The sequence below is a fragment of the Centrocercus urophasianus genome, unplaced genomic scaffold (assembly GCF_019232065.1).
Source record: "Centrocercus urophasianus isolate 14NV4802_14NV808 unplaced genomic scaffold, USGS_Curo_1.0 seq_14, whole genome shotgun sequence".
Lineage (NCBI taxonomy): Eukaryota > Metazoa > Chordata > Aves > Galliformes > Phasianidae > Centrocercus > Centrocercus urophasianus.
This window is the reverse complement of record NW_024884586.1, coordinates 23,082,466-23,103,288: the sequence shown is the minus strand read 5'-3', so window position 1 is coordinate 23,103,288 and position 20,823 is coordinate 23,082,466.

Here is a 20,823-nt window from a genome sequence, read left to right as displayed (position 1 = left end):
CAGTATTTATTCAATCAACAGAAGTCATCTATTGTCTTACAAGCAACTAAGTGAGCACATTCATCAATTAATGGATATGTTTAGATACCTTTCTTAACATGTTCACCTCCTTTTCTTCGGTTAGGAAGGATAAAAATGATTCTTAAGTTCCAGCAACAGAAGCTGAAAACAGCTTCTTGAGATGACACACACTGCTCCTTTTTAAAAATAGGTTGGTAACATGGGCCAGACATGCCACGCAGGGTGGTGCAGTTAGACCACAGTCAAAGCCATGCTGTGCTCTTGTTTTCTCAGTTAGAAAGCAGGGTTTGTCAAGGCAGGAATAACTATTATGGATGTTTTGAGGTCAAATGTACCACCTGTTTGTGGGTGAAGGCCTATGCTTAAGTGACAGGGTATTGCCATCTGCACACTTCTTATATTTAAGTGTAATTTACCATGGTAAGCAGGTGGTGCACTTTGGAAAAACAAAATATCATGCTTCTTCAGAGCATCCGTGACCTTTTCAGCTAAGCTTTCTATGGAAGCTATGACAAACACTAAAGATGTCTTCCCCACCTGACATCACTGCTTCAGTGCCTTTCATAAGGAATTTCTTCACAGTGGAAGCATTCCTGTTTGTTCCAGTAAATCTGGTTAATGACAGAAATGAATCTTTTCCAACCTAGTTTCCTAAATGCATGAGTGCAGAAGGAGGAATTTAGAACACAAACCAGAGCCATTGACTATTCATCAGGGAAACATTTCATATACACAGCGGGGATTCCTTTACCAAGCTTGTACTTGAATTGTATATTCAATTTGCGTTGTACAGAGCTCACTTCCCAAATATTGTACAGCTTAATGTCCTTTCTCTGACCTTATTTTTCCTTTGGGATATAGCAAAAGAGTAAATAAAACCTTCTCATCTCTCACATTGACTGGATCTGACTGCTTCCTTTATGGCAGGGCTAAGAAATCTAAAGCTCATCAGTTCTGACTTCATGCTAATTACCGCATAAATTTTTTGGATATTAAAGTTAGACATTATGAAGTAGTTGGAAAACGTATGGCCTGCTAATGGCGTTTGAAAGGTTTCTTCCATCCTCAAGAAAGAAAAAGGTATTCATACATGCTCCATGGCAACTTATGAAAAGAGTTCTCAAGAATGTGCATATAAGCAAAGCCAGGATGAGGCCCTGACATGCTGGGCACTAAGTTCTCAGCCAGATAAAACTTGCACTGGCTTTCATGAATTGAAAAGAACATCTGCAGTGCCAATTTATAATCTCAGCTGCATCAGTTCACGCTCCTAAAATTACTTTCAGCTACTACTAGAATTATTACTAATTTCAAGTAATAAGAACACATTTCAGGCATTTGATTTCAAACTGTTTCAGTAACTGTACTTTAAAGTAATGAGATTCTGATCCAAAAGAAGTGGAGAGCAAGAGACTTAATAGAATTTCCACTTACTTTCAACCAGGCTTAGCAGCAAGTAAATTCTGAGAGAACAGCTCTGCTTTGCAGTGATGGACAGTGGAACCTGTTCATTTCCTTGTATGCCTCCTTATGGCCAGAAATTCATTCTCTAAAAACATGACCATGGAAAAAATTTATAAGTGTTCCAGTGAATCCAGGCCTCCTTTTTAAATCAGGAATTTACTCCACTGACACAAAGTCTCTGCATTACGTAATTAAATCAGATTATATCTGGTACTTTATGTTAACCTGAATAGTTACATTACTTCAATCTTAATTCAGCAGCGTTCAGATTTTTGCCTTGCTTTGCAGGACTTTTCATCTAAAAACTGCAGCAAGGAATCTGTCTGGGTTTGGGAGAGGAAGGCAGAAGAAGTTAATATTGAAATGCAAATTATTACAACTGAAAGGATGTGCTCCATCTTCACTTAGTTTCTGTGATTTATATCCTTAAAGTCAAAAAGGAGTAGCTGAAAATACTACATTACAATAAAACCCAATAACTCTGTCTCTTTCATATTCTCAGTCTTCGTTGTTTTGTTTGGAGACTGGTACATGGAATTTTATCTATAAATCAAGCTCTTGGAAATAAACTTGCTGAAATCACAATCAGAATCAAATATTTATGTGATGATTTTTGTGAGAAGTTCAGTAAATATGTTGTCACCAGATAAATTCTCAAGAAAACATCTCAGATTCTTTTTTCCTCTACTTGGAAAAACATGATTCAGTCATGTACAAGAAAATTATGCTTAACAAAACAGCTGCCTGAGCAGGCCTGCACAGCAGCACCTCCACCACACTGCCCAGTTTTTTTTCCAATTGTCATGATGTTCCTGTATTCTTTTGACATTTCCAACAGCTGACACTTGGCCACTCACAGACCTCCTCTGCTGTCCATCCCCAGACTGATCCCACTTGCTCCATTTTCCTTTTGTTGTTGGGCTCAAAGCACAGGGAAGAGAGACATTTAAGACTGATGGATTCTCATTCTTCATCTTAATCACTTGCCTCCTAGCAGAGAAAATACAGATCCTATACCCATACTCTTCATCTCACTTTGTTCACACTCATGCTTTTCACGTTAATTTTAATGTTAAGTTCAGCAAATCTATATAAGACAGGTGCAGACAACTGCATCATGTTTATTCTACTTGTTTTCCCATTGGTTATTTCACAGACTCACTCCTTTGAGAGTCAGAAGCTTTTTAACTTCCAGCCTAAGTTCCCATTTTTATTCTTCATATTGTATGTATTTTGTTCCTTACTGAGACTTATTCTGGATAAAATCCAAGAAAAAAAAAAAATTCAAATCTTCACCTTTGTTTCACTAAACTCAACAAAATGTGTAATTTTCCTCCACTCCTCATCTTTTCCCCAAACAAGGGGAAATGAGAACTGTATACTTTATTTCATTTTTTTCACATTTTTTTCTACCAGTACTGATTAGAAAGGCATTAATACATTCTGCTGAGAATGCCTCTCCTACTAAATCCTCAGACTGCCTAGACATTTTTATATATTTTTTTTCCCCTCCCCCTCCACCCCCCCTCTTCTGGAGATTTAGTCATCCACTGATTTATTAATACAAATCATTTTTTTCCAACTTCTTGAATTTGCTTGAACTTTACCTCAGACTAATTGTTTAGGCATTTCAACGTAGGCTATAGCAGTTCAGTTCATATTTGTTTATTTTTAACTAGTAGGCCTTGTATGGGAAAGCTGTGGGCCTGTTACTTTCTGTTAGTCATGAGATCCATGTGGATTTTATTAATAAATTGCTGTTGTTACCATAAAAAAAAATTCACAGACAATGTTAAATCACTAATTCCTCTCACCAAACAGAACTACTAGTTCTGCCTGTTAGCAGTTGAGTAGTTGTTTTGTAACTTCAGCTATCACTGATAACAAAGTAGTAACAAACAGTTCTGCCAATCATTGAGGTTTCCTTCAGAAGTCCCTACAGACTCAGCCTAGCTGAACCACAGTAAAAAGTTTTTTTTTTTTTTTTTTTTGCCTCTGACATTTGTAAATTCTTATGTATGGAATTTTATGGATTTTTAACATATAAAAGAAACCAATTGCACATTCTTGAAAGAGTATAAAGGAGTCTTAAGATTTTGTTCATTTGGAATATATAGAAAGTTATACTATTAGTCCTCTGTTAGTTTCCATGAGAAAGACGTTACAACACTTCACATAACTCTCCAGTCTGCTGAGATTTAGAGTGTCATTCCATTCAATGAATTTGTTGACATAAATAAATAATAAAAATCATCACAAGATGAACCCTTGCAAACATGTGCTGTACTTTGGACTCCAAGTGAAAACAACAAGGACATCAGCACAGCTGTAATACGTCACTTCACTAGTAGGCCCATGGATTCCCTTCTAGATGAGTCAGTGAATAGGTAATGCTTGAATGTTTCATCACAGGTTGAAAAGCTGTGCCTGACAAACAAAGTCAATTGCATAAGGAAAGAAAAATTCTACATTACAGGAGTTAGTACAAAAGTACATTCCATGTTCTCTTATTCCCCAGTGAAGGACAGCTAACTTCCTAGCAGGAAAGGTTGAGTCATCCTGTTCTAAGTGAACTAAACTTTGTTTTGAAGAAATCTGTCTTGTAATTGTTTGTCTTTTTATTTTTTTCATATCATACATTTTTCCAGTTGGATTGGCTCTTGAGCTGGCATTTTGGAGATACGTAGGGAGTAAACTGATAGCGCTTGCAACTTTAGCAAAGGATATAAGATTAATAGCTTTCTTCATGCCACATTTTTGATCTTAATACTATGGCAAATTGAAACACTGTCTCAGGAAGATGAAAGCAGTTGTGCAGAGTATTATCAGATTATATGTTTTGAGATCCAAACCCAAGAAAAACTTTAAGACATATAAAATAGCATACTTATACTTCAGGAACTCACCAGATTTAGAAACACATCCCATAATTTACAGTCAGTATTGATAGAATCAGCCTCACAATTTGGGTAAATTGCACTTAATATTTCCAAACAAGAAGACAACGTATATAGAGAGAGAAAAATAAATAATCAGTTTTTTAGGTTAAAGCAACAAATGCAAAATGCCTGCTTACTTCTTGAGAAGCCTGATTGTTTTCCCAGGTATTAGCACATTTTTTTCATCTACTTGCCTACAGCAGTAAAAAAAACCTACCATAACACGATAGAAAGCACAGCAATAACAGCAGAATAGCAAAGTCCTAGGCAGTAGCAAGCAAGAACTTGCTCAAATACAACAGCTATGGACAGAGAAACAAAAGAATCTACTTACCTTCAGAAGATCTCAGGCATACAGGAATCTCCAACCCTTAAATGAGGTCTTTAATGAGGAGAATCCTGGCTCCAGCCCTTCCAGTTAGGCAGGTGCATTGCCTGCAGCTGAGCTGCCCTGGGTTAGCCCTGCCTTCCCACCACCTGCTCAATCACTATTTGAAGCTGCAACTTAGTATTTCCTCTATGCCTACAACTGTAAGTTCTTTCACTTGGGTTCAAGCTTAGAACTGAAGAAGAGCACTACTGAAAAAGTGACTGAAAAAACATACCACAATTGCTTGTAGTTCAAGTGTTTGGAATTCCCACTTAGATTTTTCAAAATAAACAATCACAATATAAAACAATAAAAGAAACAATAAAAATTGCTCTATTTCTGAAAAAATTAATTTGAGTTTTGCCTTGAAGAAATTTATTTCTATTCCACAATATGTAATAAGGAGAAAATCCATACAGGAGAGATAAACAGCCAAAATGAGGTGCAAATGGGCATAGACAGATTTACTCTCAGCAAAGTTTTATGTGGAATTTAAGCAAATCCTCATAGAAAGTACTTGGAAAGACTTTGCTCAGTTGGACCTAGATGTGCCCCCTCAACACAATACTGGTAGAAGGCAAGTTTACACTGCTATTGCCATGTGCTCTTCCTACTATGTGCAGAAAGGATTTCTGAGGTTTTTTGGACAATTTTTGCCAGCACTGCATTTAGTTTAAAACAAAATGATTATTTTAAAATAGAAAGTTATCTTGTATTAAAAAAAAAAAAAAAGGCAAAATCTGACATGCATTTTGAAATCTCACTGTTGAAATGTCCTTAAGTATTTTCATAACGTTTAATTGCCACTTCTTCTAACTTGCATTTTTCCTTTGTGGAGGGAGAATTCCTAGCACTATGGTTCAAAATACTACCAACCTAGAGGATAAGAAAAATTAGGAAGAGGAGATGTGTCTAACATAGCTTAGTCAAACATAACTTCTTATTTACTTACATATTTATTTATTCATTATGATTTCATAGAAACTGTATCAAATTCTTCCTAGTATCCACATAAAATGGAGAATTTTAAAGTTTAGAATAGGCCTAAAGAAATACATAGCTTTCTGCTTTCCTCTATCTGGAATCAAATGCTTGAGTACCAAGCACGTGAAATGACCAAGTTTAATTTCAGTATGTGAGGCAAAGGAAAAAAATATCTTTCAAGTATGTTACTTTTTATCCTTCTGTTTCTTTTCATGGCTGATCTTTAAGACAAGCACTTAAAAAACTTAGAAAGTAAGGAGTTCCAAGGAGGCAACTCCCTGACCAAAGAGCAGGCATACAACAAAAAGAATGTAGTGAATCTCACTTATCAGCAGCTCAGTGTTTTAAGCTTAACCCATCAGCCTGTGAAATATAAGACAATGTGTTACTTTGCACAGTACGCTTTGAGCGTAAACCCAGTGACGCCACAGATATAACACATTTTATAAGTGAAGTAAACAAACTCATTCTAAGGCAAAAAGATATTTAGCAATTATACAAATGTCATATTATTGGCCATTCTTTCAGGAGGGTGTCTGGGGGGTCTGAGTGCCGCTTTGGCAAAGGCCTTGCCTGGAGGGCTTGCTGCCAAGTGCAGCTGTGCAGTGACAAGACTGGAATGTCCTCTGAGTAAGGCCGGCTGCAAAGCTCTGAGGACTGGAGGAGTGGGAGGTTCTCAAATAGCTTGAGAAATATGAAAGCCTCATTCAAAGAATAAAAGAAAAGTCATTAAAACTTAGTCATGTAACAAGGAAACATGGAAATAACTTTGTAACAATGCTGCTGTTTATCACCCTAGAAAAACAAATTTTACATGTGTTCAGTATACTTCCAAAAAGATTGAGTTTTTCCAATGGGGTTTGTGAGAGTGGGTTTCAAATAGCATATCACAATGCAGATTCTAATCTATCAGGATTCTGATCTTTCCATAATAAACTCTAACTTCATATTCCTACAGAGTACAACTAAGTATTCCAGCTTCCTTCCCATCTGGGAGGCATGCTTTCCATACGTTTCAGAAGTGTTACTGTCTCGCATGCTCTTTAGGCTCAATAAGAAGAGTCACTGATTGACCAGAGAGTACTTTACTTCTCAGGTATCTGAAAGCAAATTCCGTACTTACATCCTGGTTTGCTGCTTTGAAACCTGGTAAAAGAACATGGTATTCCAGCCAAAAGTTATGTTCAGAAAGAGAATTGTATCTGCACTGCAAAATCTTCTTGAAGAGGGGCAACACAATAAAGGAGAGTATATTTGCCTGTAGTCTTCCAACAATGCCTATTTTCAGCTGTATCCTACATATTTTATTTAAGATAGGAAGGAAGCAACTGCAGGCTCTGAACAGACGTTATTGATGCCACCATGGTAGGAAATGATTCTGGGAATAAGATTGTTTCTGAATACCCCCAGCTGAGGTGCAGCAGAGTGGAGTAAAGCTGTTGCTATTGTTTAGATACGTACAGAAAATCAGTAACATATAGCAAAGTACATCTCCAACTTTTTTGTAGCAGCAGATGCTACAAAAAGTGGTATATATGGTAGCTTTGTTGAATAAGCAAAATAAATTTGCTTGATTTCTTATATTCCCTTGGTAGGAATCTTGTAAGTCCTTTCACATGTGAAGATAGACTAACATTTGGTGCTGCATGTTAGGCTTCAGAGAAGTACAAAGATACTGTATTAAGTAACAGTCCTGATAACAAAACAGAAAAATCTAAGGTGTTGCACTCTTCAATCAGACCAGGTAAAATCAGGTACAAAAGCACTTACATGCAAACTGAAGCTCAAATGACAACATTTGAAACTATTATTTACAACTGTTTAGTTCTTGTTGAGTTTCCTCCTATAGAATCATTGATCTGTTCTACCAAACTGAATTGAATTGTAAGGCTTTTCTTTAGCATTTGATTGAATGATTAAAATACCCCAAACCACCATTATTCTGTAAAGGTATGTTCCTTGACGTCCTGCAAGACTTTGGGTATCATTTTAAAGACTTTGCAGTTGCATGAATTAGAGTGCAATATTCCTCAGGGATTGTAACCAGGCCTCAGCACAGTCTCCTCCACAGTGGCCACCAACCAAAGCTGTCACTGCTCTGTCTACACCATTTTCTGTCCCAGCTTCCCACAAACAGTAAATAAACAGATAAAAGATGTGGTTTCTTTCTTAGAACTGCAATACTGCTTAATTGCAGACTGCTTCTGCTTAGAGGTACTTGCACATATCATCTTATGAAGTGTAGAGTTCACTATCATAATGAAGAGAATCACAGTATTTCTGCTCACTTCCTCTGCCTACAATTCAACAAGCAGACTGGATGAAATCTTCACTGGGATCTTTTTGTGTAATAGCAGCCATCTGCAGGAGCAAGCTAAAGGGTGTATAAAAGGTGTAGCTTTGTTCAGTTCCATGGGAATAGCAGTACAAATGGCATAAGTTGACCTGAGCATTGAGAAATATGAATTTATGTCAATTAAATTATGCAGTAGCAATTCATTTCACATTGCCCACTGGGGGATGATAAATGAAAGTCTGACATGAAAATATATTAAAAGAATGTAGTACTAATAGCTTATTACCTTGCTGACATGATACTTACAACAAGTCACTTCTTATAAGGAGAGATAAGAATCTCTTGTTAGAAGCTCACATACTGAAGATGTCAAAAATCCCCTTCTGTCTATGTATTTCACACATGATCATTATTTTCTGAAGGCATTGAGAAATCAATGCATATTAATCTTTGTCACAAAGCACATCTTAAACCTTAAATGCCAGAAAATTCCAAGTTATAACACTGAATGCCACCAAATATTTAATACCTTCCTTTTTCATTTCTATAGCATCAGGGAATTCGGCAGCTATTCAGTTCAAGCAGGCCTGTACTTCTAATAGTATCACTGTATTCAAAACATTGATCTCCCAGAGTGCTGAATACAACCTCATCAGGATTGCCACATTTTCAGTACCAAAATCTCATGCAGGTGCTGCATATGGGAAGGATGTGGTCATACTTTCAGCTTTTCAGAGAGCTGACTGACTTTCACATAGGATTTTGATATTTCGAAATCTGGGTCTGTTCCAGTTTAGAACAAAAGCCAAGCATTTCATAATTATCTATGAAAGGCAGTAAAGTCTCAATGTGGGAGCAGGTCATCTCCTAGGCTTCCCCAAACCATCACTCCTGTGAGTGCTGAGATCTCTGGAGCCAGGATGGGAAGGGTACTGCCCTAGGAGGCTCTTCCTGCCTGACCTGCTCCAGAGCTGCACCACTGAACTGCTGGAACCCCTGCCAGCAAGCAACTCCCAGACTGCCTGACAGCCAGGAGAACCAGGAAAATCCCAGTGCTGCAGCAAAATGTCCCCATTTGTCTGTACTGGAAAATTCTTACCAGAAGAATTTTTCTCAGAACTTTTCTAGTTTGTTTTATTTGTAATGAAAGCTTTGTGGCTTTGACGTGGAGGAGATTATTTTCCCGTGTCTAGTATGCTCCTGCATGACAGTAACAGTGCTGTGATTTGAGTATTAGAAATCATAGAGGAGAGGATGGAAGGAAGGAGGTTGCTTGATCCCTCTCCATCTCAACTTCAAAGAATACAAAATACCTCCCAAATTTCCTTTTGTTTTAGAATCCTTTTCCATACCTTAAATTAAGATAAAATTGTTTATAATACTTTCAACCCTGACACAACATTCCAACAAGAAGCAGCACCAGAAACCACAGCGCTCCGCAGGAGGAACAGTTGAATCCTGGTGTTAGCGAGTGCTTTCTGCAACACAGAGCACAAGTTCCTCCTCTACTTGTAGCAATGCAGAGCTGTTTCAGTGTGCCACTCTGAAAGCAATGTCTCCTAATTATTTCCATGGAAACTAGAACAGATACAAAGAGCTACAAAATGTAATCTTTCAGCATAGCCAGCACCATTTGACATAAATTTTCATCAGCAATGAACAAGAGCCTGCATAGGGCAACAAAATGCAATGGAATATGAGCAGGGAAGGTTCATCTTTTGCCATATCACCAAGACCTGCCTCTGTCACTGTGAGCCAACCTAATAAAGTAGGAGGCATTACTTTCAGAGCAGCCCTATTAAGTAAAAACATCTGTGAAGCTGATTTTCATATCTTTACAAATTTCCAGTGTTATTTTATCTCCACTGATTTTTAAGAGTGATGGTTACAAAGGCACATTTGTCCTCTTTCCAAATACAAGTTTGGGCTTCAGCACTATGCAGGTCTGTTTCACCTTTTGTTTCATTGCTGCTGATACGTTGTCAAGAGAGAACAATGAAGCACTTGGATCTTTAGGATACCCAGCAAAATTCTTCACAAACTGCTTAATGGAATTCTTTCCTTTTTGTTTTTGGTTAAAACGTGTAAAATAGTGAGATGAAATCTTTAAAAATAGAAGATCAAATTTTTGATGAAATAAATGTGGGAGTAAGAAGTGTTTATTTTTCTTGAAATCTTTTGTCTTTTTATAGGAATACCATTTTTATTTTTAGTTTGAGACCTTTTGTTTATTTTCCTCATTGAAAAGTCACATATTTTAATGGGCAAAAAAAAAAAAAAAAAAAAAAATCCCAACATGAAACAAGCTTCTTTTGCTTTCTGTACATAGCAGTTATTCAAACTAATGTAAAGTCTCTGTGGTGTACAGTGCAGGGAAGATGCATGTTAGGAGCAAAACAGCCAGTCACAAACCAGGAAGTGCTAGGAGACACTGCACCAAAGGCACACTCATCCTCAATGCAGAGTGAAGAGAGATGTGCTCACCTGAACTGTTTTGATGCTTACCTTGGTAAGTTATCAAATCAACGCTTGATGAGTTGGCCAATACACACAAGGTCATGATGATTTCTCTGTATGGGATACGGTCAGGCAGTTGCAAAACACTGAGACAGATTAGTAAAAATAGTGTTGTAATTGCTTATACATGCTTGATCAGAACTTGCTTGGCCGTGACCAGAATTCAGGATTCCTCACACCCATATACATATTTGGTGGCCTAGGACACACTTGTCTCCTGTCAGCAATAAGGCCTAACAAAAGAAAAAACTTCAACCCCACTTGAAAAAACGGGCTGAGAACAGAATAACCAGAACTGTTTGCCATAGTCATGTCAAAATATGGCCAAAGAAAACAGTGGCTTTCAAGTAAGGACCTAAATTTGATAGAGTTGCACTCCTGAAGCTGCACCAAAGCCCAAGTTTTGCTTGTTTAGACACTCATGTCATAAGCAAACACTTATTACATGATAGGGTGAGAACACTGCTAATAATAATTCAGCTCCTCTTCCATGCCATATCAAAACACCTTATAAAGCACTGGAGTCTGTCTGGAGGTGGAGGAGATGATGATGGTGTGAGCTTGAGCTCTGGTGGAAAGAAAGGAAATCCCACTCTGCAATTCACCCAAACTTTAAGTTTTACTGCAGTACAATGCCTTTTGCTCTTCTACACCATTCATAGCCAAACATCCTTTAGTTTCACTATGAGTTTCTAGCACTTTATGTGCTTACCTTGCTGTTTTTCATTAACTTCTCCTGTTAGCTGCTTGAAGTGATCTGTGACCTCAAGAGTTGCCGCAGGATTAGTAACACAGTACACTACAGACATTTACTGTAAAATACTGTTAGGACCACTGGAAAAGGCCTTTTGTGAAAGGCATTTTGTACTCCCCTCTGCAACCCCCCTAGAGAAGTCAAAAGATAAGCAAGGCTTCTTGTCCCACTGGAATAACTGCTGGCTCCTACTCATGGAGATCTCATAGGTCTCCAAACCGCAGGGATGAGGGAGCTCAGGGACAACAGAAGTAAAGCAGTCCTGCTCACTAGACCAGTGATGTTTCCCTTGAACCACATTACTTATACATTTTCTTTCACTCAGGATAATAGAAGTGCATCGGTGCTCTGAGATCATCTGAGCTAAAATGTGATAGATATAAACCCTAACAGAAGCCAGCTAAAAAAGCCTACACCTACAGAGCTGGCTTACGGTACCATCTTCCCAGCAGAGGAATGGTGTCAAAGGAGAAACATGGTAGAAAGTATGCTAAATATAATGCCTGAGTGTTGCTAAAATGACGAGACACAGTTAGTCTCCTTTGGCTCATCATGTTTAATGTCAGTGAGAATAAAAGCGTAATAAAAATGATGTCAGGCTAACGTTAGAGCAAGTTTGTTCCCAGAGTTGTGATGACATGCATGGGGAATCCAGAACAGCAGTGAGTCATTCTGCTGAAAGAAAGTAATGATGAGAGAAGTGGATAAAAGGAAAAATTCTATATAATTTCTTAGCAATGTTGAGTGGGAAGAAAAAGCCACCCCAGAGGATGAATCAAAGCAAACTCTAAAATGGAAAAGTAAGAAATGTTTATTTACTGAAACTTGTCAAGATGAATTCCAGCTTGGCAAATATCTCCCTCCAAGTCCCCTAATATACAGGAGAAGAGCACTTATCCTGTGATATATGGGTGGTGGGGAGAAAAAAACATATTAAAAAAACATGGAATAGAGATTTGAAGTACCACATATTGAAACCATTTTGGATTTGTACCAAAAATGGCTTTTTGGCTCCATGCTCTGAGGCCTGTATTAAGTAATGCAATCCTCCCCAACCTCCAGAAACCAAAAATCATTTGAAGACATTTAGGGGAACTTGTGCAGATTTAAAATAACTGCACATTCACTGAATCATGCATACACTTATTTATACACAGACACTTTCAGGCTTCTTTGCCAGGATGGCTGCCAACTGTGCAGATCCAATTGTTTATCACTCCATCCAACTTTGCTTTCTTGTATAGCCAGCCTTCTCTGTCCATTTCAACTCCTGTTTCTTATCATCTTCTGAAGTAAAGGGGTGACTGGGACCACTTTGCATTATCTTCGAGCCTACACGGTCTGCAAAAGATTATGCCTTGTAAATGTAATGTAAAAATCTGTGAGCAGACCATGGAAAGCAGGTGTGTGTGTATATATATATATATATATATATAACTGTAAATCATAGTCCTTCATCAAGCAAGTGAATGCACAATGGCTTTGCTATGCTTATCAGATGTTCAGATTCTTGGAAGTTTGCTTGCATCCATAAATGTTGCTGTTTATAAATAAAAATTTCCCTTGTGTAAAGTTGGCAATAAGGTACACGTGATCAAATGAGGTTTCTTCTGCTTTCAATAACTACTGAAAAACAAACCAAATTCAACGAAATAATATTCTTTCAATACTATAAATGACCAGAAACACAATAAACCTGTTGCATACTTAATGCTTCACTAGAATGGCTGCAGTTCATAGATATAAAATATGCAGATGGAATATGAATACAATAAAAAATGTCGATGCCATGAATGCATTTTTGACTGTAAATTAGACTGTGCCTTTATAAGTTTATTTTCTCCATCTTAATTGCTTATAGCTTAATTATAGCTTCTGGATTTTAAACTCAATTTCAAGATTTCAAAGATGAGCAAATCCAGGGTGTTCGGCAAAATGCTGGAAACAAGGACTTCACTGTGAATGCAGCACTTTGTATAGGGTATTTCATATAACTTTTGTATTCAGATTTCTTTTTCCTAGTGGTTGCAAGCACTACTACAACCGAAAGCGCTGCAATAGAAAGTCACCTGACAGATAATTGTACCAGAGATGAAAATTCTTACAAGAAATTTCTTATAATGAAATCTACTAGAAATTACAATAATGTGATCATTTAAGTGAACAAGTATATGAAGATTAATACTGCAAGAGAAATTTTGGCTAGCCTTAGAAATTGTTACATGAGATTATAACTACTGGTAAACAAACAAACAAATTCAGTAGCAATCAAAACCATTAAAGGCTTACCAGGTAATAAAGTGCTGTTTTTCTCTATCTGGAAAAGAAAAATGTTTGTAGACCGGACCATCTGCTGAGAGCTTCAGAGATTAAGACAATCTAGGTACATCAGCAAAGCAAAGAGAAGTGTTTCTCTGAGTTGTTTGGAAATTAAGCACCTGCAACTTAATGCTGTCTGACATACTCAGATGCCCTGATAGGATCTTGTATTTTGTTTGACTTTTTAGCTGTGAACAATCTAGAATGCCTGAATAGCAGCTCTGTTCCTGCTCTAGCAATCCTTGTATGCTTTTTGAAAGGTTAGCATTTTAGAGGTCATGGACGAATACGCTAATGAAATCTTTATTAAAAAAGGTTTTGTTTAAACTCCTGTGCAGCTTTGGAAATTCTAGTCATGACAGTACTCTTGCTACTCTCTTCTGCAAGCCTTCTTGTTTTACTTTGTTTTTTCTTATCTTGTGTGGATTAAATTACTTTTGTCTCTCCCTCACCAAGCCATGAATGTTACAGTTGAAAATATAAATTGAGAGTTTCTTATTTCTTTTTCATCTTGAGGCCCACATGAAAGAAGCAAACTGTACTTAGCAAAGACATGAAGCTGGGCAAATCAGAGTCAAGTATCTGTACAGTTTGCTGGGGATGGCATTCTCATCCAAATTAATTCTCGTTCCTCATCTTGCAGCTTACATCTGTTGAAATACGGTTTCTGTTATGGTTTTGGAATATTTCCATTTACTGTAAGTTTCAGACAGTATTGATGAGGTCATTGTTTACTTTGAATGGCTCCTTGATAGAAAAAAAAATAGAGCACAATGGTATGTTCAAGAAGCATGGTATGTAATAGATTATTAAATTAATCATAGGAGAGCTGCATGAGAAGCAACCTTGGGCAGAGCCTGAAGGAACAGATGTCCTTCCATATGACAGTGGGTTCTCATGTAATTGCAACAGGTATGGCTTACTGATAGATAACAGCCATGGGAATTCTGCCTACCAAAGCTGCTGCACGCAGCTGTATAAACCAGATGAACAGACTCACAAACAATATAGTGTGAGTAAGGTGCACTATTCCTCACACCCCTTTTTGTAGGATATTTCTGCAGCTGATATTTGGGCAGCAAAAGACACACTCCTCATACTAACTGAAATGGTTAAATCACACAAGACCCATGCTTCCTTTATAGTACCCTGAGAAGACACTTGGACAACAGCCAGAAGCCTTATCTACATGAAGTCATTATTAAATATTCAAGGTGAGACTTCAGAGTCAGTCTGCAGGTATGTGCTGCCACTGAAGGGACCATTATGCTGTTTCCAAAGCCCAGGCTTCTAAGGGCATGGAAACAGTTTCTACATGCAATACCCTCCAGCAGTCACACTGCTGTGGGGTCAGATAAACTAATAACTGACCTTTTTTTCTTTTTTTGCAGTTTTGTTTCTTTAAAAAGTGTCAGAAATACTTGGAACATCATTCTCATGAAAGCAGAACCCGCATGTCATGATCAGATAACTATATCTGATATAGCCAATGGAAACAACTGAAGTACAAAGTCCTGCTGTACCATACTACTCTTACAAAGTGCAGATAGAAAAGGATATTCATGCACTAAGTATACATTGTACAGCTTCTAATTAATTCAAATATTGTGAAGTGCACAGTGAAGATCCCTTATCTATACTATATCCCTATACTCCAGAGCTTAATAACTTTTTGTTTAAAGAAGGGTCTCAACTTTTGACTTAGCCTGGAGCTTGTGATGAAATGGCCACACTTGACAAGCAAACCTTCACACACAAAAAAAGAGAACAAGTTTTTTCTTCATGAGATTGGCAACTTGGGTCAAGTAAATGAACAAGAATCCTACAAGACACTCACTTTTGAATTATATCTAAGTTATTACATTATGGAAAAAAACAATTAAATATGTTTCTCCATGTAGTATATTCTTCATGAATTATTAAGGCATTCCCAGGAACTGGTTTTGGTTTGTTAAAATATGTTCTATGAAAAATAATTTTTTAATTTGTCATTTTTGCTTACTGGAAGGTTTCATGCTTAACAGTGACTGCATTTGTTAAATTGAATTTTGTCTACAATGCTTCTTTCAAAACACTTGTAAAAAATATCTAGTTACCCTTTGTCTTTTACATGCCAGACTATTTCTGTCAATACATAAAGCATGCACATATAGTAACACCTCAGGCACTGTTTCAATGGTAAGTTTCATGCTCTCCCCAGGATAGCCTGTGAAGTGCTGTATTTGGCAATCCTTCATAAAAATAATTTTCTTCATTTTTGTTTGAGATTGTTTTGTTTTGTTTGAGACAAACCCCATTGTACTTCCAAATAATTAGCATTAGATCTCTGCATATTTGCTTCAAATAAGAAACTTAACTTTGGTGATTTAATGTAAATCGTAAGTTATGGAAACACAGAAACACACTGTTGAAGTGTAGCTAAGAAAAGCATGTATTGAGGCAACTATTCTGGAAGAAGCATAACCAAGACAAAAATATTTACTATGAAACAAGGCCATCTATGAAACTGCACCTATTCTGGGGAACTGCAGACCATTAAGCATGTGTGTGGATTCCTGAAGTGGTTTAAAAGGAAGACTGATGGACCGGTTGGCACATACACAAGCACACCTGCACTGCAGTGTTTTAGAGGAAGTAGGATTATTTTTATAACTTGAAATTTTCAAGATATACATTTAAAGAACAGGCAACGTCCAAAGAAAAAAATATCTTTGATTTCCTCCAAATAATATTATTGAATCCTGTCCATGAGTTTGTGTATGTGTGCATACACTGTCAGAGGCATATACAGTTATGCATACCAAAACAAAAAAAGAAATATGATTTAAGCCTGAAAAAGCATACGAAAGATTTTAGAACAGTGAATTAGATGAGAAAAATTATAAAAGGTAATGCATTTCAGGTGAGACAAATTAATTTTTAAGTCTTATGGAAGCAATGGAAGCAATCCACCTTTAATAATGATAGAGGAGCACAGAGCTTTCTTCAAAAACTCATTCTGATTAATTTTTAAAAATGCATGAAATCTGAATGATTCTTGCTACTGAGCTCTCCTCTAGTCATAAGACAGGAAGAAAACTGGCATGCTTAAGCATAAACTTGGCTAGATTAGTAGGAAATCTACTGTAGTCATAAATGGAAAGTATTCAAACTAAAATGTCAGTAGTAGAGGATGACAGGAGTTAGTGTTAGAGGTCCAGATTTGAAGTATTTACACAAATACAATGTAGACAGCAACGTGGAACGCAAAGATTTCCAAGTTTGCAGATAGCACTTAATTAGCAGGTACTGCAAATAATGAAGGAATGTGCTGTGAGAAATCAGAGACTGGAATGGAAGAAAACTTTCAACTGTCAGGTGAGAGGAACTCTAATTACAGTGGAGATTTCAAAAGGCAACATACAGAACATCTTTAATGATAGACTTCTATGTAAGACCATTACAGGTTTCAGTAAGTCGTGTATACATAGTTGTTGCTGTTGGTTTTACTGTGACATTGTTTTGTCGTTTTATTACTCAGAGGCTTTAGACTTCTTACTCTAATGAGTGAGTCACAGAACTGCAGTCATTCCACGTCCATTGCAGGAGCTTTGGCTCAGATACACCAAAACACTTAGGCATTTACAAGGATTCTGACAAAAAACAAAGCCAAAATCACTATGCAACTAGTCCACAAAAAAGAATCTACCAATAAACTTCCTCATGGTGCCTGATGGTCTGCTTCTTTGTATGATCAGCACAGCCTTCACTTTGGCAGTAAGTTGATAAATAGCTACTATCTATGTCTTGCACACAACGCTGAGGCTCATGCTGACCCAAGGAGGAAGAAGGATGTTCCCACTTCCTCTTCATGCCACAGCTCAGTCCTCCAGGTCAGCTAGATGGAATGCTCAGTTGACAAAGGTGAGGAAATAGGTTCTTAATTCATCCAAGGATATTCCTAACATTATAGAAATTATGATTGTGCCAGCCCCACTATCAAGGCAGATCTCATTCAGGATGGCCATTCCCTTGTCTAGCTGAATCTTGAAAATCTGCAGGGTTGGAGATGCCCACCTCTCCTTTGGGTTTCTGTTTCCATACTGTACTACCTCCTTTATTGAAGCCTTCTCCTTCTAGTCAGTCTGAGCCTCTCAAGTTGCAATTCCTGCCAACTTCCTCTTCTTACACTGACTACTCCTATTGAGAAGAGCTGGACATTTTCCCAACTCCCCTTCCAGTAGCATTAGGCTATGTTTATATGCCCCCTTGTTTAGCCAAGCAGGCGTTCTGCTGAAATTCCCCATCTTAATGCGCAACAGGATAGTTTGTTCATGAGCTCTTAAACAGTTTTCTCTAAAAATCAGCCAGCTTTCTTGGGCACCTTTTCCCCTTTGTGGCCCTTGACCAGGTGATTCTGCCTAGCAGTTCTCCAAATAGGCCACATCTGCTCTCCTACTCCACTGCCTCTTTTTCCAGACTCCTCCAGATCCCAAGCTGTCATGTCACAGCCAACGATACCCCCTCTGCCTGCACTTATCCTCAGTTCTTTCCCAATGGCAGAACAGGTGCAGCATTACACCAGTTGATCGGTCTACAATTTGCGCTGTAAAATGATGGTTTGTAATAGTAGTGACAATAGTCTTCTTAGACTTGATCCCACATTCCTTAATCATGAGATGTGCCAGCAAGTTGGCTTCTACTTGCTCTCCCACTGAGAGAGCCAACTGGCTTTTCAGATAGGGGAATTCAAGCACTATTTTACATCTCCTCTGTATGGAGGGATAATACGATTCCAGTGGACTTTCTTACTAGATTTATGTTCAATCCGAGTAGGTTTACAGAAGGTGGTATCGGTAGACCTGTGGTTACCATGTTTTAAAACTACTGTAATATCCAAGACATAAGTCATGAATAAGTATGTGACCAAAATTATTATTGGCACCTTTTATTTATTACTCTATAATTGCAAAGAAAATTGTCTTCTCATGTCCTATCAGGTCCTTAAACATTGGCTGTAACGTTCTCAGACATTATTACTCAACACAGCATATTTTTGCTCTGAAAAGCATTACAAATCATAGAATCATAGAATGGTTTGGGTTGGAAGGGACCTTTAAAATCACCTAGTTCCAACTCCCCTGCTATGGGCAGAGACACCTCCCACTGGACCATCCCAAATACCATCCTCCAGTTGATAATGGCTGCCCTCATAGTAATTGTAAACAAAACCTGGTAAATTTCTAGGCAGTACACTTCAAAAAAATCATCGCAAGTTCACAAGCTAAGCAAATTGTCATCTTTTTAAGGTAACTCTCAGTTCTCACGCCCATATCTAAATTTCATTACATGTGCCAAATCTGAATTAATTTTTACTCTCCATCTTCACAACTGCAACTTTCAGCCAGGCTCATTCCACCTGGTGAGTATGTCATCTTGCTCTTTGGGTTTGAAAATGCCCATAGGGTTATTGCAAAGTTATCCTTGTATCCATCTATGTTACTTCTATCATCCCCTTCAGCTCCATCCACTCTCTTCTATACCACACTAAACTGCTGGACTCTTCTGGGCCACCCTACTCAGATGACAGTTTGGTAATACTGGGCTACTTACATGTTTAGCCCATTGTTTGCTCTATTGATCTGCAGTTTTCATCCCAGTCTCCTTTCTGCGGGTTTATAGCTTTATGGCTCACAATTAGATGCAAAACTATCGGGGGAATAGGCTTTCTTCTTTTGTTTCATGCTTATGTAGTATCCAGTACAATACTTTCATGAGTAGGCCTTCGTAAATTAGGAAAAATGTGTATCATGTAGTTTGTTTGTGCAAACATATCATTTGTGGCTATTTTGTTCTGGACTAATGGATCCCTATAGAATTTGAAAAGTGATATTTGAATCACCCGAGGAAACAGTAATACAACTCCGAAGTTGCAGCCTCCTTCAAGATCACGCTCACTGCTCACATAAACATAAATGGAGGTTGCTAAGAAAAAGCATTTCCTTTTTGGCATGAAATTGTCAGACAGGCTGTCAGTCTGTAGTGATGCTAAGGGTGCTAAGTAGGTCTGGGCTAGCAAGTCAAATGGTAGATGCAAATACATCCACTTGTAGGACCTGCTTGCTCAGGAAGAGTTTGAGAGAGCAGCGTCCTTCATCTCCCATGTGCTTCATTCTCTTCCAAGCAAACTAATCTGTAGATGTGCTGATGTCAAGCAGACAGATGAACCAAGTCCAGCAAATGAATACACAAAACAAACTTTCATCCAGCACTTTTGGCAGCGAGTCATTTGAGATTTGCAAGAGTTGCTATTAACTCCTACCTTGAAAATTCTCACTGTTTCTGCAGGCTCAAACAGCTGATTTTGCCAGCTGAGGGCCAGGTCAAGTTCTGCTTCCAAGAGTGCTTAATTAGTCCTGCGAGGGCGAACTGTTACATCTGGTCACACCAAGGATGATCTCTGCCCTGCTGGGGCAAAGCCAGCTGAAGAGCAGGGCTTGGGCTGCCTTTGACACTACTTCAGGCAAGTGCCCACAGGTATGCCAAGGCAAGACCTGGGCATTCCATCCCCAAGTTGCTATGGTGTCCTCTGGTTTGCTCTCCAGTGTCTAGGACCCAGAATTTAAAAATCAATGGCTTTTTGTCCTATTGGAGAACACTACATTGACTTGGATGTTGTTGCTTTAAGGATGACTGAATAATTCCTTCTTTTTTTTTTCTTTTTTTTTTCCCCTTTGTTTTATTGCCTCTTTCATTTTCATCTGGGTATGAAACCAACCACATTTCTAAAAACTTCAGAATGCTTCAGGGCAATGAATGAAAATGATTCCCAACTATAGATTGTTGCTCTGGTTAAAAGCATCTATTTGCATAAGTAAATGAATACATAAATAAATAAGGTCTAGTCTGGAAATAAAGTCTATTTCTTTATTGAAATAAAGAAATAGACTTTATTGAAAATTGAAATTGAAAATATTGAAAAATATACCTTTCTAATTTTCTGATTTATATTAATACATGGAAGCATACATATGCTCTCCCTCAATTCATAATGTTTCAATTAATACTTCTGATCTAAAATGTGTTCTTGGCTTTTACTTACAGATCAATAAAATTAACAAACAAGAATCAATGCTGGCTTACTTTGTGTTCTGAATGACAGTTAAAAATAATCTGAAAT